Source organism: Coturnix japonica, chromosome 1 (genome assembly GCF_054131305.1).
Source record: "Coturnix japonica strain WE chromosome 1, WE-NBRP24, whole genome shotgun sequence".
NCBI lineage: Eukaryota > Metazoa > Chordata > Aves > Galliformes > Phasianidae > Coturnix > Coturnix japonica.
The window spans coordinates 127,459,941-127,485,493 of record NC_140663.1 but is presented as its reverse complement, the minus strand read 5'-3'; the positions used below and the strand labels follow the sequence as shown (position 1 = coordinate 127,485,493).

The 25,553-nt window shown below is 38.5% G+C and overlaps 1 long non-coding RNA gene across 4 annotated transcripts; it reads left to right on the top strand.

Moving 5' to 3' along the window:
- The first annotated feature begins 254 nt into the window (after window positions 1-254).
- LOC107307937 (uncharacterized) lies at window positions 255-21,721 on the top strand. Of its 4 annotated transcripts, XR_014947979.1 has the most exons (6): window positions 255-554; window positions 12,177-12,320; window positions 19,213-19,342; window positions 19,978-20,101; window positions 20,961-21,029; window positions 21,221-21,721. It is a non-coding gene; the product is annotated as an uncharacterized LOC107307937 (long non-coding RNA). The 4 variants fall into 4 exon arrangements; XR_001552565.3 differs by lacking the exon at window positions 12,177-12,320 and having other exon boundaries at window positions 19,951-20,101; XR_014947975.1 differs by lacking the exons at window positions 255-554; window positions 12,177-12,320 and adding an exon at window positions 17,092-17,383.
- The last annotated feature ends 3,832 nt before the right edge of the window (window positions 21,722-25,553 follow it).

The window sequence follows — 25,553 nt, the reverse complement described above, 5'->3', positions numbered from 1 at the left end:
CTGGAAGAGAATAAAATATGGCCTTTCTGCACTTGTGACTCTCATGACTCATCAGTCATCTGCTATTGGTTATTTTAAATGTTATCTTTACAGATTCCCAGGGAAAATTTAGAAAGAAGGATAAAAAGAAAGAATGAAAACAAAATTGAAAACTATAAATGCCTAGAGAGATGTTTAGTCCTTTTTGATTGGGTGTTCTCCATTTCACAAGTCATCCAGCAGCTTTTCATGCAAGAAACGACACAAATGCCACTATTCCACTCTAGGGTGGATAGGATAGTGTGCTGAACTTCTTCCATTCACCAAATGACATAGTTACATGTCATTAAAATATTTTTAAACTGAATATGTGTTTGCATTCATAATGGAGCAGAGAATTAACGCACTAATCTGTAATGCAGATATTAGTCCTTCCTGGAATCTCAAGAAGGCTCTGCTAGATGGGTGGAAGAACTGTACTTATGTGTAGTTACAAGTGAGGAAATATCAAAGAAATGCTTCTGGTACAACTATAACTGAGTGAGAAGACATCCAGAGCCTACTACAGATGCCAGGTATGTCATTTTCAAAATCTTCTTGATCAATTTTTTGTAACATTCAAAGAAAACTATTCAGTAAATGCCTTCAATATGAAAAATCTGAGCTCAAAATGCTCCACAGCCTTTTACTGTCTGGATCTGCTTGATGTTATCTATTTATTTGTCTGTTTGTTTGTTTGTTTAGGATAGCCTAGATTTCTCTTTTACTTGTTCAATATGCAAGCTCTTTTTCAAAATATAAACAAAAGTGAAATGATCTTCAAAGAGACAACAGGCCTGAAAGATACAGATTTCAAAAGACAGAACTACTGAACTAATATACATGGTTTATAATGGGAGATTCGAAATCAAGTATTTATGTAAACCTATATACAATGCAAGCATAGATGTTTATTTAACATTATGGAATGTAGGCAGGTAGCAGGCGGCTCCACAGTAAACATTAAATACATGAACTAATGGTGTGCCAATAGAAACTGTATACAATTGGGTATTAGGAGTACACTGACAGCTAGCATTGTTCACCCACCAGGTGTAGCGGGTTTAAGTAGTTCTGTATTCATATGCACCCTTTAGTTAATATGAAAGCTTTATGAACTTTAAAAGCCTATTTAACACTTTTAATTTAGTGTGTAAATGTGATACAACTGCATATCACTCATCCATTTTTACCATGACTGTGTCTATACCGAGAAATTAAACAGCCCCAGTGAATTTGGCTAGGCAATGAAATTCAATCCTATGTACTGTTTCCTTGAACAGCCCTTGGCACTGTGTTTGTGTGAGCCAAGTAATACTTCTCCAAAAAGATTTTGGGAACAACTGATTGTTAATGTCAGCCTGGAACAATTACCAGGAGGCAGTCTGGTTGTTGTTAGGTGTGCTGAATATACTAGTAGAAAAGTAAGCCATGGGGATGCTCTGCTGTGCAGTGTTAGGAACTCAGAGCTGACTATTCAGAAAACATTCCTTCCTTAAATGTAAAAGCAAAAATAGTCACTGATGCTGACAGAAATAAAATTCAGCTATTGGTGACACTTGCATATCCAAAAATAATCATTAAGAACAATTGAAGCTATCCATTCAACACATTACAGTAGAAAGGAATTTGTTTTCTTTAGGCTACAGAGTGAAGGATAACTCAACAAATATCACTGTTAAAATAGCACACAAATACTAAAGTAATTCTGATAGCTAAAATCTCTATGTTTTAATCTATTATTGTAAATTTAAATCAAGAGTTTATTTGCAGAAAACAAGGTTACTCAGCTGTGAAAGACACATGTGAGGATTTAGATTGTTTGGTGGCTACATTATTTGTTAGGTAAAAGACTCCTACAAGTCACCACAAGTATTCAACCACTGATCTTCTGCACTATTTATTTGATGTCTCTGCTCTCAATGGCTCAAACCAGCTCTTCACAACAAGGACTGGGCATGGACGTCAGCTGCACTGAGTTCTAATATTGTGCCTGGAAATGACTATGGTCAAGGCTGCCTCAGGTTCCTTTCCTGATATCATCTTCTAGCACTGCTGGGCCTTGTGTCATCTTAGGTGCTCTCATAAGTTCTGAATCTGGATCACTCACTTACTCTTGGTTTCACGCTTATAAAATCACTGTTCCACTGGGGTGTTGAATAACTCTCTGTAAGAGGCCATGCTTTTAACACTATTGTCTCAAAAGATTGCTGAAATGGACAAGTTCAGGCAAGTCCTGACCAAGGTTCCAGAAATCCCTTTGTCTAAGGCAAGCCTTAGTCAAGGTTCCAGAAATCCCTATGTTTGAGGGTGACAGGTGGACATGTCCAGGAGCTATGAAAGGGAGATAAGATGCTGATGAATGACCCTAAAGTAGTCTTTTTGTGTGGGCTTATCTCAAGGAAGATGTCAATCTCCGAGGTACTCACGTGACTCAGTCTGAAGCTTCCAGGAATGTCTCGAAGGCTGGATAGATGTAGGATAAAAAAAGCACGGACAAACCATGAAGTTAGGTTTTCTGACATCAGATGCATCACTGCAGAAACAAGGAGGTTTTCTGTCATCAGAGACCTCACTACGTGAATGCCTGCATGCTGAAGAAGATGCCTGCGTGCTGAAGAACTTTTAAGGTTTTCTGACCTCAGATTCCTCGGTTGTCCTCCTACTGCCACCAATGGACTCTCCTGGGCCAACTGATCGAGAATGCTTTGTGAGACCTTGCTACTCCTTGAGACCCCTCTGCTCCTTTCCACCGATCTGCTGCTTGCGGCCTGCCACTCTGCTGCTGCTCTCCCCTACGCCTATTTTTGCCCCGGATTAATGAAACAACGTGCAACAGGACGCTGCTGCATCCAGGTGGTGACTATTCCCTGCTTTCATTCAATTCTTGCCCTTTTTCCTACCTTTTCTATCACCCACTTTTCTGTCCCCATCACCCTAATTTTGGTATTCGCTGTTCTCACTTCCCCATCCCCTCAGCTGTCTATTATTTCTAATAAACTGGTCAGATCAACATTTGAATGTTTTTCTTCTTAATCTCACGCCAGGCATAACATATCAAAAGAACCCTGCCTCACTCCTAAATTGGAGCGAAACACCCTCACATTATTTTAGTGTATTTGAATAAAACCTCATCCTTAACAAAGGATGATAACTGTATCTCATGTCAAAATGGGAAAAGGAAATGAAGGAGTAAGACACGCATTGAAGATGTGACCATTCTCTGTGTGTGGAATATCCCTAAGCATCAGGACAGTGCATCCATCCATGGGCCTATGGACTGGAGCTCTGTAACTCAGTGACTTGGACGGTTCAGTCAGAAGAACACTTAATATATGCACAGGGACATGTGAAATATGCCTCCTGACATAGAACAAGAGAGATTAGGAACAGATAGGTGTTTTTTTTTAAAAAAAAAGGTTAATGGGAGCGATACATAGAGGAGGGGTACTTTTTACATCAGTTATGGTGGAAGGAAACATTGCAAAGTGGAGACAGATAAAAATCATGATTAAGAAAAGGAGTCATGGAAAGGAAATGGGGTTATGAATTCCTGAATTGGAGAAGATTTTACTAAATTTGTTTTTAAGAATTCTGATGAGATCAAGATAAGGATGTATGCATATATTTCACTGTATTGCTCAGATTGACAAAAGACTCAGTTAAAGTTAGAATTTAGGATCTCTGCATGCCTTGTGACTGCAACTGCTGCCACATGATCCTTGACTTTACAGGTATGGGAATGGGTGGATTTAAGCAACTTGCAAACCACTCACTCAGAACTATTGTGATGATCTAGGGCAACTGTGCTGTGGAATCCCATTTATGTGAAAAGCTTAAAAAAAACAAACAAAACAGAGTACCAGAACATGTGCCAGAGAGACTAATGGACCAGAGAGAGCTGCAGCCAAAGGAGGCTTCAAAGTACATGATTCAAAAGCAATAGAGGCAGAGAATTAGCATGAGTGTATCCCGTGAATGGAACTCCTATTAAGATTTTTAGAAAGAAAAGCTAAATGTTTGTTATTAAGTCCTATTATTCATTGTAATAGCTTTGAAAGATTGCAAATACTTACTATAGCTTACAGATAAAGCAGTGTGCAAAGAAGGTATTAATATTCTTTTTAATTTAATGAACAAATGAAGCTAGAAGCTAGAATAATTTTAGATTAATAGCTTTGTGCAGTGAAGTTCTCGAGACTCATAGAGATAACTTTCAGTTTCTGTGTAGATCAAATACCAGTTCCAACAGAAATAAACTCCTGAAAATTTTGTAAGACATCTGCATACATCCTTGAGAATGCAAATACCTTGAAAGTTTGATGCCTCTTAAACATAAAAAGTCCAGCACCAACAAAAGTATGTACAAGTCACTGTTTCTCATCTTCATCAGGGGGATGTCAATAAATTCAGACTTGAATAAGCAATTCAAAGGGCTTGTATGTTTCTGTACAGATGTCTCTGAGTAGAAACCATTGCAAAAGACACCTTTTCAATGCCTTTAAAAGTTACCTTTGCCTACATACAATCAGAAATTACCAGAAAACACCAGAATATTTCCCACTGATTATTGCCAGCTATACTAATGCAATTACAATAGCTCGAATACTTTGGTACTTTCCAAGGGCCTATTTATATAACAGTCTATTACTGAACTCTGACAACAGCAGCCCAAATTATGATGCACTTACTCTGGAGAGTACTTTGTACCATGAACAGTCTCACTTTGAATAAGGCATTCACAATCTGGCCCATCACCCTTTAATTATAGATGTTTCAGAGAAGAGTGAGCATCAGGGTTTAGTGCACTATTTATAAAACAAGCTCACAGCCAAACATTGCAGGGCTTCTACTACTTCAAGAATAAACCTGCTTTCCTTCCTTTCAGGAGATCTTCCAGTGCACACTTTCAGTTCATCTGAATGCATCAAGAACGTCACTGATGTGAAAGAGGTATCCACAGATCAGGAATTTTCTTACTCCTGGAAAAAATATAGTTTATTCAAACAACTGATTCACATGTCTGTTTTGGAAATTAAATAACATGTATTTATTAATATTAGCTAGTAAGCATACCGCAATCTCAGCATATCATACTAATGGAAAGCATTTTAAGCTAACACTACAATAACTGTCCTTTGGTGAGCTGAATACTCTCTGAAACACAAAGATGTCTGTCTGCATTGTCCCCTATACCAATATGACAGTTCCAAAATGTTAATCTGCATAGAACAGCCTCTATCTGGAAAAGCACAGGAATAAGCACTTTATCCCTGTCCTTCCACAGATGCCATGTAAGGGCTTTCCTTTGAAGTCTCTACCACTACACACTGCCTGAAGTGGGATAGCAGCCTGAAAGAAGCTGTGTCTGGGTTCACTAACGTGGGTGATATTTCCTCCCATAAGAACTATTTTCAGCTTTTGCCTGCCAAACATTCTTCACCATGAAAGTTCTTGCTCTCTAGATGGCCCTTTTCACTATGGCTTATGAGTGTTTCATTATCTAAAATGTACCCCTTATCTTGCTTTAGCTTTAAAATAGTCTATCAGGCTGAAAATGATTACCTCCTGCCTAGCAGGGAAGACGCAGTGTGCTTGTCAGTCCATCCTATGGTTTGCGTGACACACCTCTCTTAGCCATCACCTTTCTCCCCCACTCCCAGCGGAGGTCACTCACAGAAGCAAAAACCACCTCTGCTGCAGCACAGCCTTAGCAGTTATCTCCAAATAGAATAACTTATCTTTGCTAGAGGAATTTTTGCTGGTGCAATTGCTTTTATACAAGAGTATTTGAGACTACAGCCACATCAGTAAGAAGACTTTTTTCCCATGCTTCTAACCAATAGAGTTAAGCTGTCAAAACTTCTAAGCACATGAACAACAATGTCAGAGAGACTTGTCCATGGATGTAAAGAAAGGGCATGACAAAACAGAGGACTGTTTCTTTGGGTACAAAAGATGCTTTCTTTGTGTGGCAAAGCAAAGCTCTGGATCAGCTCAGTGGTTTCTGTCAGCCTTTATCAGATGCTGCTGACAGCTTCTTGAGAGATGTGAGGGTTTCTTGGAGAAACTGCTGGGAGGGCAGGAGAGAATCACACTTGAATGCAATATGTTCCCAGTACCTATAAGGACAGGTGCATGGAAAAAACCTCTTTCTGTTGTGCCAAGGTTTCACCTTAAATGGAAGCAATTCTTTTGCTCTAGGTACTCACTGCTCTACAAGGTCACAATATAGGGATAAGAGACCCTGCAATTAATGGTTAATATCTGTTTGCTTCAAAGATGAATGTCCTAGACTGAGTGCAATGCTTTCTGTCCTCTATACATAAGAACACACTGCACTGTAGTATGAACTGGAGTTCAAAAGCCTAAGTAAGGTGCTGAATGAGTAACAGCCTTGTGTCATCTAAACAAAATATTACGCACAGGGGCTTAGAGGAATGTAGGTCATCTGACTCAGACGCTCAGTTCACTGCATCCATCATAAATGCTGCCTTTTAAACCTACCCTGTTTTGGAGAACAGTTTAAAGTGTGTAATAGAAATGACTCGATTTCTAATAATAGTCAATTAGAAGTCCTTCTCTGTAATTGTATTTGGAAATACAATGTAAGTGCTTCTGCTGGAAAAAGTTAATTTGTCTTAATTTTCCTATGATTTATAAAAATAGATTAGAATTAAATGTCATGTACCTTTGGAATGTGTATGTTTGGTAACTAACAAACTCACTTTGTCACTGTTTATGATCTCAGAATTCTTTCCATGGAAACTATTATAAGGTCACTATTATCATCAGGCAGCAATGAATGCTGTTCATATTTTAGAGAGTTATTAGGGAAAGGACAATCCTAAGGCCTTAAAATTCATTTGTTCATCAGGAAAAGAATGTATGATACTTGTTTTGTGAATATGTGGGTATGTGTGTATGTAGACAGGCATTTTTGATTTGAAGATTCAAAATCATATATGCTATCACTTGTGGGAAGCTCCCTGTCAGTCAGATAAAGCTTTTTAGGTTCCTAAACTATATCTGCATGGATGGCACACATTTAAATGAAGATAAAATCCATCAGGTACTATATGGTCTCCGTTTCCATTAGCACCTCTTAGGAGCATCTATCACTTTGCAGAACAGCAAAGTGTTCACTGTTGGTTGAAAGCCAGATACCAAACTGTCCCATCTCAGACTACGTAAATATCTTAAAGTGAATACAGCTGCATTTTACTCCCACTGAATAATTTTATCCCACTGCCAGACTGGCATATAGGAGTCCTCAAATAAAAATGCAATTCAGGACTCATTTACTAATGTAAGCTATGATAGGGAAAAAAAAATAAAAATAAAAAATGAATAAAAGACCTCTGATATTTACCCAGAATCAAATAGGAGAAAATATACTTTTTCTTTTTCTTTTTTATTTTCAGTATTTCAGTGCAGAAAAGACTCTGTTTCTTATTTTAACATATCTCATAGCATTTATAGTACCATTACAGGAGACTGGATGGCATAAGACTTCACCAATGTACTGGAAATGATTAAGCTTGTGAGAATGATTTAAAAAGCCTTACTGCATATGCATGATTATATGTATAATTCAGCTAATGAGTATTACTTAGACTGTCTCTGAAGAACTGCCATTGATTGATAGGAGCAGATTTGGACTTAAGTGAAGGAGAGAACATTGTCAATAGAGAACTCTATTGACATATATGCACACAGATATATATCATAGTCAGCAGAAGAAGATGGCTTTATTCAGTAAAGGCATTTGTTCAGACTTCTACCATTAATCTGCTAGCAGGTTTTCACATTAGTTCAAACTCTTCCGTAGCATTTTAGATGTAATTAAAATCAGGAAGCAAACTGTGAATTTCAAGATTGGTATTAAAATGTAAAAGTATAAACACAGGGACTGATTTGTGATCACAAGATAAATGTGGACGTTTAAAATTATTTTATTTCAAGTAGAAATAGAAAATAACGGATCAACAAAAGTGCCTAAAACTTTGATTTGTTAATCTAATAGATAAAGATATAGACATAAGTACCTGCAGCTGCTAGCTGATAGACTCCAGGCAATATTAGTTGGCAAAGTAAATGGTTTGTAAGTAGATATGCAATAACATTCACCCTAGGGTGCCAGAGTACTTCAGCAAATTATAAAGAAGAATATGCATAATCTCTCGTTTTTTCTTTCTGCCCTTCCCTTTTTCTTTACCCAAGTAGATTTTTCTAGTCTGAACAAACTTATCTAATGTGAGTTTTCTGATGGCTAACTTCTAAATAAGACTCTCACGAATTTCATTTGCTAAGCTTCAGGGGCATATTGATGCTCACTATGAAGCATTTTGTATTAAAAATCTTGTCTTTGAGGTACGTTTTTTGGGTTTTTTTTGCCCAAGATTAACTTTTCTCAGTACAATTTGTCCCATTTAATGTTTCTTACATACATCACCTTTAGATTAATTTGTATATCTTTTGGGGAGAAAAAAACAACAAACAAAACAAAACAAAACAAAAAAACTGGCATTTTATGAAGTGTCTCCATTTTCCACAAACATGTACTGACAAAATGATTTAAGGGAAACACTTTTACATATCTCTTATGGTAGCAAAGAAGGCTCGCAGGCACCATCATGGCCATAGTTAATGTGTCCTTAAGAAAGTAATTTTTACCTTTACATTACTCAGAGATGGTCTCCAGTTACACCTGTTTCCAAACTGTTGAATGAAGTAAGAAATCACCTTATTCTCACTGCATTAATTTCAGAATCCATTGCCTGCCTTCTACCAGGTTTGGTGCAGGGATTAAAATCTGAAAGATAAATGTGTTTCTAGAAATCACATTGGAAAATAAGAAGAGGCAATTTGAAGAGAGTTGTCCTCAATGTGAGTTCAGCTTCATTTCAGACACCTGCATTTAGAAGCTTGAAATAAATACTGTACGCTTGTCCACCAGCCACTGTCTCAACACTATAGTCAATGACAAGCTGAAGTGGTAGTCACTTGTTTAAATATAGGCATCTAGTGCCATGTGAGATGCCTTAATATATTTCTACCCGTCTCCAGCTGCCACTTCAGAGGACCATGCAGTTGGTCCTTATCATACCACGAGGATGGCTCAAATACCTTATGAATTACAAAGGGCAACTAAATCAGGCCCTGGATCTCCACAGAATGTAGTGGGCACCCAGATAGCTAAGCTTTCATGTCTGAATTTATTTGTTAAGACTCAGTCTAAGAAGGGGATGTAGCTGCCACACAGTGCCACTGTAGCCACTGTAGCCACTGTCTCCTCACTGATGATCTAGAAGAGTGTGGATTATATAAATCCCATTCTCTGGTCTTCTTCCCTTTCATTCAGCTTACTCCCTGAAGGAAAGCTACGTAATTTCACAAGTATAGGAATTAATGAGTGAAAGAAGAATTACAAATGTCCCAACACTGACGAAAGTGCCCATAAAAGTTTTCAACCAACACCAAGACCCCACCACAGAGGGTGCTGGCATTTTCCAATCCCATATTTCACCAAGCAACTACTCTCATGATAGCTGAGATTCTGTAACAAAGGCAAAACTACAGCAGAAAGCCATCAGCAAGTACTATCCTCTGTCTTTTCCAAGAGGTTTAGGAAGGTTTGCTTCCAATAAGCACCAACCTACTTCTGCCTGCATTCACTTCAGCTTACCCCTTTTCCTCTGCAGGAACCTTCTGAACATCACTCAGGCCTTGAAATGAAAGCCCTGGAAGCACTACTGTGCTGTGCGGGTGATGGAGCACTGGCAGAGGCTGCCAGAGGCTGTGGGGTTTTCTCCCTGGATACGTTCAGCAGCTGCCTGGCCATGGCCCTGGGTGGCCCTGCTGTAGAGGGAGTGGGACAGAGGGACCCAGAGGGCCCTGCCAGCCTCAGCTGGCCTGTGGTTCTGTGACTCTGTGAAATATCTGTTTGGGCACCTTGGTTCCCTTTACAAATCTATAAATGGTTGTCAGTTCTATTTGTGGGAAACTGCCCAAGAAAAACTAGTGCACAATGCAATTTTAACTAATATAATTTAAATAAATGAGTAGCAAAAAAATGTGATGTTGTGGGCCAGTTTTTCATTATTTCTCTTCTGAAAAAACACAGAGCAGCTGAAAAGGTCAAGCGTTCTGATTTTACCATATTTCAGTGAATTAGTACTTCTGAGTGACCTTGATTGGCACTTCATGAACATTAACAGCCTTGGCAGTCTTTACTAATTGCCATTCTTCTTAACTCCGGGAATACAGAAGACCCATTTTTGCTTTATTAATTTGTATATTTATTACAGTGTTGTTTCTGACACTACAATGTAGAAAACTGTCCTGTGGGATCATCCTTTAAGAATAGTTTTTCGCTCATTGCAGATAGGCTGTTCTGTACCACACACTGGATTTTCTGGCTTCAGTGAGAAAACAGGGCCAAAGAAGTGGTGGTGGGGAGAGATGGGGCACTCTGTATTCATCTCAGGAAAAGAAAACCCCAAACCAATGACCACTGAAGGTGTTTTGTTTTAATTTTTATGTGAGTAAGGTTATTTCAGTATGTAATGACAGCCTGTCTTGACAACAAAGGCTGAATCAACACAGAACATGATTGGAATTATGCATGTCAATTATAATGAATCCCATTATGCAACATGGAAGTCTAATTCTATTGCAAAGGCCTGCAGTCTGCAGTCTTAAGGCTGATGTCAACACTGAACAATAACTGCCCTCTCCCCCACATCATAGCCATAAAGAATAAACATAAACCTCATTTTTGCAGCTTTTTAATATGCAAATTTCCTTGCAGTAGAGGAAAGAAGAGATTCCTTTTTTTTTTTAATTAAAAACAAATAACTGCCCTCATCTTAAAGCACTTCATCATGCCTATGGCTTTTTTAGATTTAACATTTTGCTTTCCATGTGAAAAAAAATGAAGTGGGGTTATCAAGTTCTTTCTTGTATCAGAACAAAATCCAAGAATGACATTTCCCTGTACTGTACGAACCTTGCACTGTATTTATCAAAATAAAATAAAATATACAGTGCATACAATTGTAGAAATTAGGCTGTAATTCCTAGCAAGAAAGTTACGTTAATAAATGTGGTAGGAACACCTTTGTGTCATACAATAGGAGTCTGTGATGTATGTATTTTGTTAAAAATGCACTATTTTTCTCCATTATTTATTGAAAATTTTTTGACATTTTGAATTGAAATGTCTAATTCTTGGGGTCTCTAAGTATAAAGAGAAAGGTGGTTTCTCTCATGTGAACATGTGATTTGAATGCAGTTTGATCTCTTAAGTATTATTCCATAATTTACTGTTAAATGGTTGATATTTGCAGCTGCAAGTAGGCATGCAGCCAGCATCTTTATTTGCTGAAAGCAAATACCGTTGTGAAACTATATGACTCCAGTAGGTGGAGGAATGTTAGTAAGAATGGTAGTCAAATACAACTGAAGATTTAGCATCTTCAAATTGCCACATAACAGGAATAGGTGAGCACATGGCAGGAGTGAAGCAACATCTTCAGCTATTGCACTGAAACTGGCCCATGGCCATCAGACAGCGCTTTGCAGAATGCAGTGGGGCTAGTCAGTGACCTCTGGTATTACTGGTTACTTTCAACTGACATTAGGAAGTGGTATTGCAGTTGACAACAAAACACTTATAGACAGGAATACCTCTACTCCAGCAGACAGGAGTTTTGAATGGAAAACAGTTACAAGGTCTGCACTGAGGTTCTTTATGAGAATTCATGGCTCAGGGCTAATTTACAAATAAACGTTCTAAAATATCCACTTATAGCTGCTGCAAATGATGTTTCTTAAACTGCCATTTAAGACAAAATTGAAACAAGACACTCATTTCAAAGCAATTGACTCAGAACTGCTCTGAACTACCACCACACAGATCATGGTTATTTACTTTTCCAATCAAAAGACAGATGAAAAACAAATCTGCACGATCCTTAAAGAAAGTTGTAGTTATTAGATCTAGGACAGTTATTCAATATGCAATTAGAAGAGCACTCTGAATTTTCCCCATTTAGAATTTCCAGCAGCTTTCATGGGAAAACTCAGACAGGTTATTTAGCAGCCTGAGAGAAAGAAGCTTCTAAAGCTGTTAATGAAATCTGTTGTCCTTTCAGGCTAGTTCTGGAAGCCAACTTTACATTTCTACAAGTAGAATGTTGCTGTAACTACGCCTGCAAAAGTAGGATCAACTGGAGGAAGAACTAAAGATAGTAATTCAACAAATCTACAAAGGATACTTTCTGTCAAGAAAAACAGAGGTTATTCTATTTATTATTATTGCTCTTGTTATCGTCACTCTCATTGGTGCATTTTTCCTGAGATAGAAGAAGAAAAAAGCAGCATTGAGACCATTTCCTCAAAGGCTGTGATTCCCTTACGACTACTTGCACAGATCTATGCGATTTTTGCCTACTACCAAGTTTCTGAATTTATCTTTGTGTTGTTTTCTCCAAGAAGAAGGGGATAGGGCAGGAAATGGCAGGAAAAAAAAGGACTAGATGCTTTGCAGGGCCAGGCAGCAGATCTTCCAATCACAGACACAAATTGAATTGGGAGGTCTTCCAGTGCCAGAAGCACAAAAGGAAAGTAGGCAGTACTCACTCTACTCAACACTAATATGAAGTGAGGGTGCTTGGACTTTCTGTGAAGGGGATAAGGAATTGAAGAGATCTGTAGTGTAGCCTTCTTTAGGTCCCTGTTGCACTGCATCCTCACAACCATGCTGTGCAAAGAGTACACCAAAACTCAGGTTTGTTGCAAAGCTTGCACAGTCTATTGGTCAGTTGGACATTCACAATAGTAATGTTTGGAGGCCAGCATTGAGAGCAGTATTCCAACGGTCAATACAATGTCCAGTTCTATTTAACATCAATGTTAATGTTAATGATCTTTGTTAATGATCAAGATGGCAGGGCAGAGTGAACTCTCAGAAAGTTTGCTGTTAACACAAAACAGGGAGAGCTTCACCAGAGGGCTGTTCTGCCATCCAGAGGGACCATGACAGGCTGGAAAAATGGGCTGAAAGGAACCTCATGAAGTTCGACAAGTACCAATTCCTCCTTCTGCAGAGGAACAAACCCAGGAATGAGGCCATGTTGGGGGTCACCCATCTGGAAAACAGCTTTCTACAAAAAGGCCTGTGGAAATCATCCTTTTGGACACCAAGACAAACATGAGCTACAAATGTGCCCTTGCTGCACAGAAGGTCAACAGCCTCCTGGGACACATTAGGAGGAGTGCTGCAGTCAGATCGAAGAGGGTGATCCTTCCACTCTACTCAGCACTGGTGAAGCCAAATGTGGAGCACTGGGTCCAGTCTGAGGCTCCTCAGTACAAGAGAGACCTGGAATAGTTCAATTGCAAAAGACTTTCAAGCATCATCAAGTGCAACTGTCTGACTATTTCAGGGCTAACCAAAAGTTAAAGGATATTATTAAGAGCATTATCCAAATGCCTGTGGCGTGAATCACCTCTGAAGGCTAGTTCCTATGTCTGATGACCATCACAGTAAATAAATCTCATATCTAGCCTAAATCTCCCCTGGCACAGCATTGCACTGTTCCCATGCATCCTGTCACCAGGAATAAGAGACCAGCACCTCTCTCTCCATTCCCCCTTCTCAGGAAACTCCTCTCTTGTGAGGAGAGGCTGAGAGATGGGACTGCTCAGCCTGGAAAAGTCTCAGGGGGAACTCACCAATGTATGTAACTATCTGAAGAGAGAATGCAAAAGTGGAAGGAGCCAGGATCAAGCCCAGTGCCAGGACAAGAGACAGTGGGCACAAACTGAAAAACAAGAACTTCCATCTGAACATCAAAAAACCTACCAAGCACTGGCATAGGTTGCACAAGGGTTGTGGTCTCTCCTTGATTTTCAGAAGCCATCTGGATACAATTTGGGTCAATCTCTATTAGGTGCCCCTGCTTGAGAAGGGAGGTTGTATCACATGGCCTCTAGAGGTTCCTGCCAGTCTCATTCTGTGATTCTCTGATGTGATCCTGCCAAAGAGCTCTTCTGAACTCAACTTACTCCATTGTTGTTCTCTGTGACAATGAATGTCATGGGCAGAATCCCTTGAATGATGGTCTTCATGAAATTCAGAACTTAAAAGGATCTCTAACAGATTTAGTAGCAGAAGAGGAGACAGAAGTAGGTAACTACATCTTTTTTTCTGGTGATACTGCCACCTTTTTTTTTTTTTTTTTTTTTTTTTTTCTCAGACATCACCTGTGTAGATAGTAGTGCACTTGCTTAATTTTCTAAACTCAACTTTATTTGTCCATTCTCTTCCCGTGGGATGCTGTTGGGCTACATGCTGCCTGAAGTTCACTCTCTGCACACCACATCACTCTCACTGAATACAGACATGGAAAAAATGATCTCAGTTTACTGGTAATCTTGTTAGTAGGTTTGTGGCACAGTGTGAGTGAGGACATCACCTCACAGCTGGCAGGAGAGTGTGACGCAGTCTATTGCAGACCATAGTGAGAGTCAGCAGTCAGTGGGGAGACGTAGTCAAGAACAGCAGCAATTACTTCAATTTTTCTGATGCTTTTCTCTATATATAATATGGAAAATAGAAATATCAGGGATAGTTAGTTACCTTGTCACTTCCACTTATAGATAACAGGCTATAGGGTTAGAAAACCAACTCAAATTCAGTACATTCCCATATGCAGTGCCACAGGCTTACATTGCCCAATGGACTCTGAAATCATGATACTTTCAAAAAACAAAAGGAGGAGCACGGAAGAATACTAGGGAAGCACTGAAAGATCCAGCTAATCCATACACCAAGTATGTTCATACTTAAAGGCGGCAAAGACCACATAATCCCTGGCTGGCATTATCTGAATCCTGCCTCAAGACTTGTTGGAGTTTGTCACCAAACACCACCACTCGACAACAAGTTGGGGTTCACACCCCTATGTCAAATGCAAATGACAATCTAATCAGAGTACAGAGGATGGATTTGAATCTAAGAAGGGTGGGCTTGTAATTCTACTCTATTTTATTTTATTTCAATTTGGGGTACTGAAAAACAGTTAAAATAGTTACATCTGCAGTTCAGTGGGATTATTCTACTCTAATATCTAGCTTTGGAATCTGGAAAGCTATTGTAAGTATGCGAAACTTTAAGCAATACTGATGGGTACCTGTAGACATAAGTGCTCTCCTAGAAAGGGTAGCTAACACCTAAAAAAGTCAGTATTATCTTTTGTCAAATACAAAAGTAAATAGATACAAAAAATGATATTTTCAGCCTAGGGATGCTTGCTTGTATTGTCAGCAGCAGGTGTCAGATACAATCCATTGAAATCTTTGGGTGCTTTCCCATGGCCCTCAGTGCCAAATCCACATATTTCTTGAAAACCACCAGGCATGGAGTTGTTTAAAAAAAGTCAAAGGCATAACAAAATCTGCAGTGACAAAAAATGAAGAAAGGACAGAGTGCAATGATGCACCACTGCAGATAGCTATCCTTGGTGCTAACTGTCATAAGATTTTTGTGTGCAATGAACTTATGCCTACCTATGCAGGACTCTCTAGTGATGAGGTCTTGCTACTCTTTGAAGCTTTGTATGTCTATGCTTGTTCTGCCACAGACTGTCTGTGACCTCTGGCATGTCATTTAAGGCCAAGATCTCATAGTTTTTTTATACACTGCCCTCAGTGAACTCCATTCTGGCTAGCCTGTTATGTAAACAGAGTAGATATATTTGCAGCTTTTCTTAGCCGTAACAAAAGATCTTGGCAAGTCAGTAGGGAAGCAGGGAGTGTCTCATCAACTGAAGAGGCAGCATTTTAATGGAGAGTTGGGTGCAGCCTTGAACAACAGAGACTGTTGTGAAAGGACTCCCTTCTTTTCAAGAGGGAAGAAGGGGAATGGGACACAGGACAATCACTCCATTCTCCAGAAACGCCTAGCCCAATTTAATGACCTTTAAAATACTGTTCATATGAAAATGAGAAATATGTTTTCCTTCCTAACTGTGCTTTTTTAGTGAACTGACTAGGTTTACTGGCCTCAGTTTTCTGTCAGAAGTGCAGTGCTTTATATTGCTATTCAGTGAAACCTGTTACTTCTGATTTTGTATCTATGTACATACACACCTGTTGACCCTTCAGTGTACAGTGATCTTTTTCAGTTTAGTAAATAGTGACACAAAAATTATCTGCTCTTTGGGTTTTGATCTGTGAAGTTCAGACTGGCAGAAGGGCTTAGCACAGGATTTCTTTTTAGTTTTATAGAGGTCTGATTATAGGCAGATGAAGACTGTGTAGTACATTAAGGATATATGTACGACAATTATAGAGATTAAAGATTTTAATTCAAGGAAAATAACTTTCTTTGGTTACAAAACCCTGTGACTTTAACATGCTGATTAAGCAAAACAGCCATGTGATGAAGCTTTTAGAGACCATTTAACATAGATTGAAAAAAGTGCAGGCGCTAAAGAAATAATAACTATGAAAACTGAACTTAGACATCTGGCTCCAGCCTTGTGAAAGCAAACAAACAAACAAACAAACAAAGAAAAACAACCAGAGAGTTTAGGGCATGTTCTGTGTTAACCACTTTTTGGGCAAACTGCAAACTTCTAACCTACCTCTGGATCTTGCTTTCCAGAAACTAGGCTATATATTTAGATGATTAATTTTAAGGAACAAGCTTCTTATAAAGGAAAATTATTCAAGTAGCTGTGGCCACAACATAGCTGTAAACCTGATGACGAGAATATTCCTGAAGAAAAGGAACACTGAATAAATAAAATGCACTTCTATATAGGTAAAACATCAATGCATTAATTCAGCATATGAATAATCACTATTTCCAATAGCTCTGATTTTCATAATTTCTTAAAGCTGTTTCTTAAGACAATTATTTTCAAGCAAAGTATTTGATTCTGGTCTCGCAACTGTAGTGCTTGATTATGATTTGCAAGTACAGAGTAATACATGGAAGCAAAAAAAAAAATCTGTACAGATCTGGTCTGTTAACATAAAAATATTGAAGATGATTTACGCCTGGAATAATGGCTGCCACAAACCTATTTGGACTGTGCAGCTGGAATTAGAATTCCTGGAGAGGAATCCTAAGTGAAGGGCTGCAGCAACGTCTTCCCACCCCCACCCCCCCTTTTTTTTTTGCTTCTAGAGAACAAAACACCTTGTCTCTCCCTGTCTGGAGAGAATGGTACTGTCCCAGACAGAAAGGTCCCCATAGGCCAAGCTATTCATGTAGCACAAGGCTGCAGGGAGTACCAAGCTGTGGCAGGAACGGGGAGAAAATCAAAGAAATGACTGCTGTGCCCACGTGGTAATGAGGAAGCTACAGATTGGATTTACTTTTCCTGATGAAGGAGGGCAAAGGGAGGAAGAGAGAGAAACAAAGTGAGAGAAAGAGGGAGAGAGAGAGAGAGAAGAAGGAGAAGAAAGAAAGAGAGAGATGAAGAAAAGGGAAGGAGGGAGGGAGGGCGAGAGGGAGGGAGGGAGGGAGGGAGGGAGGGAGGGAGGGAGGGAGGGAGGGAGGGAGGGAGGGAGGGAGGGAAAGAAGGAAGGAAGGAAGGAAGGAAGGAAGGAAGGAAGGAAGGAAGGAAGGAAGGAAGGAAGGAAGGAAGGAAGGAAGGAAGGAAGGAAGGAAGGAAGGAAGGAAGGAAGGAAGGAAGGAAGGAAGGAAGGAAGGAAGGAAGGAAGGAAGGAAGGAAGGAAGGAAGGAAGGAAGGAAGGAAGGAAGGAAGGAAGGAAGGAAGGAAGGAAGGAAGGAAGGAAGGAAGGAAGGGAGGGAGGGAGGGAGGGAGGGAGGGAGGGAGGGAGGGAGGGAGGGAGGGAGGGAGGGAGGGAGGGAGGGAGGGAGGGAGGGAGGGAGGGAGGGAGGGAGGGAGGGAGGGAGGGAGGGAGGGAGGGAGGGAGGGAGGGAGGGAGGGAGAAGAAAAAGAACAAGGAAAGAAAGTAAGACAAAAAAGGATTAAGGCATAGGTTAAGAGTCCAAAATGAATAATGAGGGGAAAAAAAATAAAAATCAGTCTTTTTTTTGTTTGTAAAGTAATAAAAATGATGTTTAATATTTTGCTTCAAAGAATATTCAAAACCATGTGCTAAATAAATGTGCAAATAAATGCACAAAGTAAGTGTATGCAACATTCCCAGACTGACTGTGTTTTTAAATGCTTTTCTCTAATTTTGGGACTTTTTTTTTCTTTCTTTTTTCTTTTTTCATTTCTTTTTTCCTATTTATCTAGACTGCTATGAAAACTACAATTACACAATTGTTTTTCATTGACCAAAGGATTCATATTAACAGATTATAAAATCCTTAAAATGAAAGCAACACCAAAGAGACCAGGTGTAAGCAAATTCACTGAATATTCTCCAGTGTGCCAGTAATAAAAACATTTTTCAGGGTAGCATTGGAAAGTGATGTATGGGTTTTTAGGCACATAACTGCTAGCAGGAATAATCAGTGTTTATAACTGTGTGCTGAAAGGGAACTGGAATGCTTACAAACCACTCTCCTATCATCCCCCCCCCAAAAAAGCACATGATTTTTTTTTCAGCAAGGGTTCTTTATCATCATGGAAAATCATATGTGTAAGAAGCAGATCCTTAATTCTCATTTGGATTATTTCATGATATTTAAATCTAGAAAACCATCATCCTTGCTCTGTTTCTCCCCACCCCCTCACACTCTGCTGTTCGTGATTTTCCTGTCATGCAGACATCCCAACCACGTTCACTCTTTTATAATTTTCTTCTACATTTTATAGAGCAATATATTTTCACTTTTGGTTAATCTAAATAAAGAGACTGGCTTAAATTTCCCATGATCAACAGTAATGGGTTATGTTGGATTTTTTCAACATTAAAAGCTTTCTCTTGTTATAATCTTTAAGAATCCCTAATCACTATTATCCCACATACACAACCACAATTAAAGCTTTACAGGTAGAATACCAAAATACAAACCAAACTAACGCAAGAAAATTCATTCACTAAATAATGTATATGATAAATACATGCATACATATTCATATGCATTCATATATAGATGTGTCTATATGTGCTTATACAGAAGTTTATAAAGACATTTATGTATAAATGTTTTTCATTTCTGTGATTGATATTTTAAACTGCTGTTGGTTTCTTTAGATATCAGAAGGGATGACAAGGTGGAGCAGAGAGCTTCTAAAATGTATCTTGAGGGAAGAAAAGCACATCTGTAACTACAGTGCTGTGATCCATCTACACAAATCTGTAGCAGGAAGATCATGAAACACAGGTACACTTTGCTTAGGAAAAATCTATTACTCCATTATGCCAAACAGGTATCACCTGCAGATACAGTTCTCCCTATAGTAGGACTAGGAATAATGACTGGATGTTTTCTTGGAGCCCTTTCTAACTTTATGAATATAAATATGAAGAAGAGGGAAGCTCTTAGCTTTTGTTCTTCTGTTTTCTGTATCCATCTCATAAGCAGTCCAGGTTGTTCTATACTTGCAAACTGTTGTAAGTTAGTATTAAATCAAACATTATTCCACCTGCATTTTTTTTCCTGAAAGTTGCAATTCTATATTTAATCATTTGTATATTTCTTTAAAAGAGAATCAGTGCTTCAAGTTGACCATGGAGAGAGAACCAATTCTTCTCATTAGAGTTCTCTCTCTATCTTTTCTCATATCAGCTATATACTTACATCATAAAGTGCTATTTTTTTAATCAGAGTATTGTGTAATACTAAGTTGAACTCTCAAGAAACTAGAAAAATTGTATTATTCAGTTATTTGTACCAGCTATACCATAAATTCTGTCCAAGAATCACATTTTGTCAATATGAGGTATATCACATGGTGATTAATATCATGCATACTGATTTTGACTTTTAAGGTTGCAGTATTTCCCTCAAACTTTTAGAGACATTTATTCTGGGTACCTGAAGTCCTGTAAGGGTGATGGATGGCTAACTCAACTAAAGATCTAAATGGAGTTTTTTGAGCTGTGGTGTTGCTACACCAGATTTCCGCCTCTTCTTCTCCCAGTAAGTACTTCTGCACAAAAATATTTTCCTATATCTTAACATCTTTTAAGAAATTAAGTCAATTAGATTAGCACAAATAGATGGGTTAGATGTTAAGGATGTGGAGAAAATATTTTGATATGCTTCCACTCTTCCAAATTACCTCTCATCTTCCTCTTTTCTTTTCATCCTCCTCCAAGCAATATGATACACAATAGATTAAATAGATGAGTAGGTTCTTTGTGACTCAGAACCTGCCTAAGAGGAAAGAGAAAATGTCTGCTTTAATTTGCTGTGGGAATATACTGATTCAGCACAAGCTCATACCATTTCTCCTGACCTGCTTGTGTTCCTTACGCAGCCACTGCTACACTCCTTTCTTCTGGACTGAGTTAGAAGTTATTAGCACTGCACTTCCTAGTTATGGGCTTTGTAGCACAGCCTACAGTGACAGAAACTGGCTAATATTTACTCATGCTATACGTAACATTCCTGCGAAAGAATATGAGAGACAGTTTGTCATCACTAGACTGACTGAACATGGCCATTTTCTGAGCAGACTCATCCACCTTCCATGGAGACTTGATGGTCATAAAACACACTAAGAAATGTGGAATACAATATGTACATAGCTTCCCATTAAACCAAATCATATTCCTTTAGCTGAAAACAGAGATTTTGATATTTACCTCTTAGCCTAAAGTTCACATGCATATTTTTCCATTTAACATTTGGAAGCATCTCCAACGGAAAATGGCAGAGTGTGGATCAGACTCAGTACTTGACAGGCCATTCTCTCTGATGATGAAGATGAGGGTAAATAAAAATCTCTTTTTTTAAATTTTGACAAAATGTTATTTATTTGCTTTCCACTGCCCAGCTTGGAACATCGGGGGATAGGATCAACATTTACCACCACTCTATCAATCACCAGAGGCAACACTAGCCAGTAAGACAACTTCAGAAAACTAATTATGACTGATGTGATATGACTTAATCCCCTCGCAACTTGTACACCTTCTTTAGAACATAATAATTTAATACTAAAGCAGACTACTCCATATCAATAGTCTTGAATCTGTGTACAACTAGCATGGTCTGTGATTCCTGAAAAGCCATATTCACTATTCTTTCTTACAGATGCTGATAACAGGTTGACCTGAAGACTTCTATCCCATGCCTGTGCAATGAACTTCCTCACTGTTGTAGTCCCAGTCTCTCCAGCATTTAAAAACTGTAGAATATGCAATCCAGATGCTTTTAGATTTGAGTAACATTGATCACTTGAAAAAATTCCGCTCTGAAGAGCGCTATCATCACAGAAACCACTGTAGTTTAGTCATAGTTTTAGTTGAAAAATAAGAATACATATTTACTTTGATATTTTTTGAGTCGCTAAAGGCCTTACCCTGTACCCACCAGTGTTCGTGGCAAAACTCCTATTAACTTCAGTGGCAACAAAAGCAGTCATTTCATTTTCATTATCTGCAGAAAGTAAATATTTTAACACTTGTTATCTGTGTTACTTAAGTAGCTAATAAAACTGTGCGTGTAAAAACTGGTTCATTTTTATCTAAACAACTGCTAAAAAATGACTTTCAAAATGGACAGAATAAAGGCAAAAAATATTACATAAATGAAGACTCAGTAATGAAGGCTGATTTTTTTCCTCTCTCTTTCCCTCATTCCAAAGCATTTATTTTTATATAATATGACAGAAATACAGCTGTGAGCACTGAAAACAAACAAAATGTACATACAATGAACATAAGAAGTGCATAATGACTTCAGGTCCTGAATTCTTTCACTACAACACATACACATGGAACACATATACATATGGAAAAGGTGAACTGGCATGCTATTCTACTTGAGCTTAGTTCTGCGGAAACCACCTCAGCTCAGTTACAAATATGCTATTTATCCATTAAAGAATGTTGCTATAGTAACAATATCTATTGCAAAAATAGTCTGGTAATATGAGAGAGTAGATGAAGAATGCAGGACAAACAAGCTTTCATATTTCTAGTGCTTTTATTTTTATACTTGTACATGAAAGTCAAAAACCCCTTTAATACTGCTTCTGTTTTGAATTAAAGTTTTAGAACAGTACCTTTGCATTCAGTGGACCTATTTTCATGTACTGCTGGTGTTACAGAACCTAACTTCCACAGTTCAAATAGAGACTCTATGTTCTGTAAGAGTTGAACAAAAAAAAACAAAACGTTCACTGTAGAAAGTTTATGGGTGATTACATAGAAAGATCAAAACATCAAGGTCTCATTTGAAAAACCAGGAGGTGGGAATGACATTTTTTACTGATAAACTGAGCAAACAGGTGGTTCCACAATGCCAATTTTACAATGTCAAATTTCAGCTACGCTGGGGTCTGTTTCACATGAAGGCATGCTAAAACTGTTTGATCTCCCCACTCTAAATTAACTTTGGTGAAATCTTTTCACTATAGAGGAAAGTACCTACACCACAACCTAACTGCTTTGTCTTGTAGAAATTCTGCACCAGAAGTAGAATGCCTACTTTATTTTTGTCCAAGAAATGTGTAGGTAGGTGGAGTGAATCGCCGAACTCCTGCTAACCTTTAATCCATCCAAACTAAAGGGAAATTAATTTTTATTAAATAAAATAATCCAAAAGTAATAGGTCCTACCTAAGAAATTGTATAATTGGACTAAGTTCCTTTTACAACTTCTGACATAGAACCTGTAGAGACAACACGATTTTGAATAAGAGTTGAACAAGGCTCTTCTTCCAAGTAAAACACTCATGATGTGTTAATGGGTTTAAGGTACAAGGTGCTTGGACTAGTAAGAAACTCTGGACTGATTCCAGAAAACTCAGTGTAGTTAGATCAGTCTTAAACCAGTTACTATCAAAGACATTCTTTTTCTATACAGAATTTTTTTGCAATCAGTCTGTTTATCGGCCAAAAAGCAGTTCTTGAGACCATGCTGTTCTCAAAGTTAGCTTAAGTACTTTGCCTCTTTCCAGCTGAAGACAGAAACTAGAAGGCAAGAAGGCAACAAGGCAACTTTTCTCTTCTGGATACTCTCAATGAAATCTAATCAAGAAAGGGCTATGACATTTTCTATTGGAATGTCACCAGTATATGCATTGAGAATTCCGATTTTTAAATGCTATAGATTATAAACCTGACATAACAGAAAAAAACAAACAAACAAACAAACAAAAAAAAGCTCTAAATTGAGTCTGTGTCTATACTGTCAGATAATTTAGCTTCTTAGTTCATCTTCTGGTCCCTGCCAGTCACACTGCATATATATCAATCCTGTTGCGGTCTCTGTCTTGGAGAGATCCAAATTAGTTCCCTCACAAGTGAAGTCCAAGCTGGTACTACTTACTTCTGCTAGATATTAAGGACAAAAGTGCACAGGAGATGACTTTTGGTAAGCAATAAGAGGTGAGAATCCAGCAATCTCCTATTAAAAACAAACAAACGAACAAACAAGCTTGCAATAGTGGGAATACATATCTTTTTGTGGCCCTCAGTTTGGAGGTCTGACACTTGCCAGATATAAATGAACAGTAGTAAGCTGCTGCTGTTCAGTCAGAATTTACTTTCTCAAGGCTCAGACTTTTGCAGACTACTGCCTTAGCCCCAGACAGTTCATAAGCACCTCCTTTTTTTGCCAGTAGTTTTTTTCTGCATTTAGCAGTTGTGACTACCCAAAAATATTAGTTCAGCTGGACAGACTTTTGCTTAGATGATACTAAAGCCTGGCTGAAATTCACAGGCTCCCATCTGTATCATCAGAGAGGCCCAATTCATAATGGCAGTGCCAAGTGCAATGGCGTTTGCAGAAAGAACAACAGCTGCTTATTAGGGAGCTCAGCTGATTGTGTCTGTCTCTTACAGCTATGTGTCCAGAGCAATTGAACGTAAAGAAAGGGATCTTAAGTCTTTGGTTTCTTATGGAGGTGTCCTGACCACATATGAAAAACAAGATTGAGATACGGAACTGCTCTGCTGAGGCTGTGTCTGTCATGCCCTCGAGAACAGGATAGAGCAAACTGGAAGGAGCATAGTAAGATCTCAATATGCTCACTTGATAGACATACACAGCTTTACACATTTTAGAAGTATATTGCATAATGTAAAATGCATTGGCTGTCTTGAGGGCAAGGTCAACAAGAAAAATAAAAAGCATTGGATGCATTTTGTGTAGGAGAAAGCTGCAGAAGGAAGTCTTCTCACTAGTAAAAACATTAGAAGAATAGCATTTTATAGGATGGTGAGCCATTAGCCAAATGCTCAGTTCTTAAGTAAGTCTAAGATTGGATTTGATTCTAGAGACTGGAAAAGTCTGCTTCTGTTTTCTGTGAAGAAGTCAGCATAGTATAAAGCTTTAATCAACCCTACTGCATTCATAGTTCATGGAGTGCTCTATGGAGATCCAACAACCTGTATTAGTATTACTGAAAAAGAGTTGGTTTATCTAGAACATAGTACTCTGTCAATACATCTGCACAGCTTTTGGGAACTTTGCAGCTGTCTCTGCATGATACCACATGGCCCTCCTCCCAAGGCTAGTTTCTCCATGGTGTGTTCATTTCTGTATTTTGATGTTGCTGGATGGGAGAAGAAAACCGTGAGTTAAAGTGAAACCAGCTCTGAATGCTCTTAAACATTTGCTACTTGTGCCTGCTGTTAGACTGGCAATGTGATATGTAGATCTGTCCTCAGGTAAAACAATCTGTCTGATCTGTCCTTAAAGTCCAAATTCATCAAAGTCAAATCACCAGCAGGTCTGAACAATGGAACGCCTTACCAAGCTGCGCAGACTAAACTTCAAGGCTCCTGTAAGGCTTTGTCCCCAGTGTGACATCAACTAAATTTAAGCAAATATTCCTGTACCACCCACCTGCTGGGTTCCTCACCTCCTACTAATCCAGAAACTACCTAAAGGACATGTTATTCCATCTTGATATATTTGTCATTTAGTATTATTTTAACTTACCCTTACAACATTTCAGCCTATCTACAATCCATATGGTAGAACTGCTTAGCCATTTCAAACTACTTTTTTCTAATACAAGCTATGTTAGACAAAGTATTAAGAATTCTGTCAATTTCATTTGCCATGTGCTCCTGCATTTACAGGTTGCTTAATCTGAATAAAGAAATAAATGCCAATAAAGCAGTTCTTCTCTTAACTGTATGAGTTCAGTATTCAGTACCTGTTGATCTGGGATGCAGCTACTGAGAAACATCACTCTGAGAGTTTATTAAGTCTGATTACTGGACGTTAGATATGTCTGGCCACCAGTCAGCTCTGAATGATCTTTCCATGCTTAGTACTTCTGACATCTCTTTCACATAAAAATGCCATCCACCCCGCTATTATCTGACAAATGGAAATCTACAAAACCCACTTAGGAGTGATGTGGCTTTAGCTTCCTCCTTCATCTGCAGAGGTCTGCTTGGGAGAAGCAA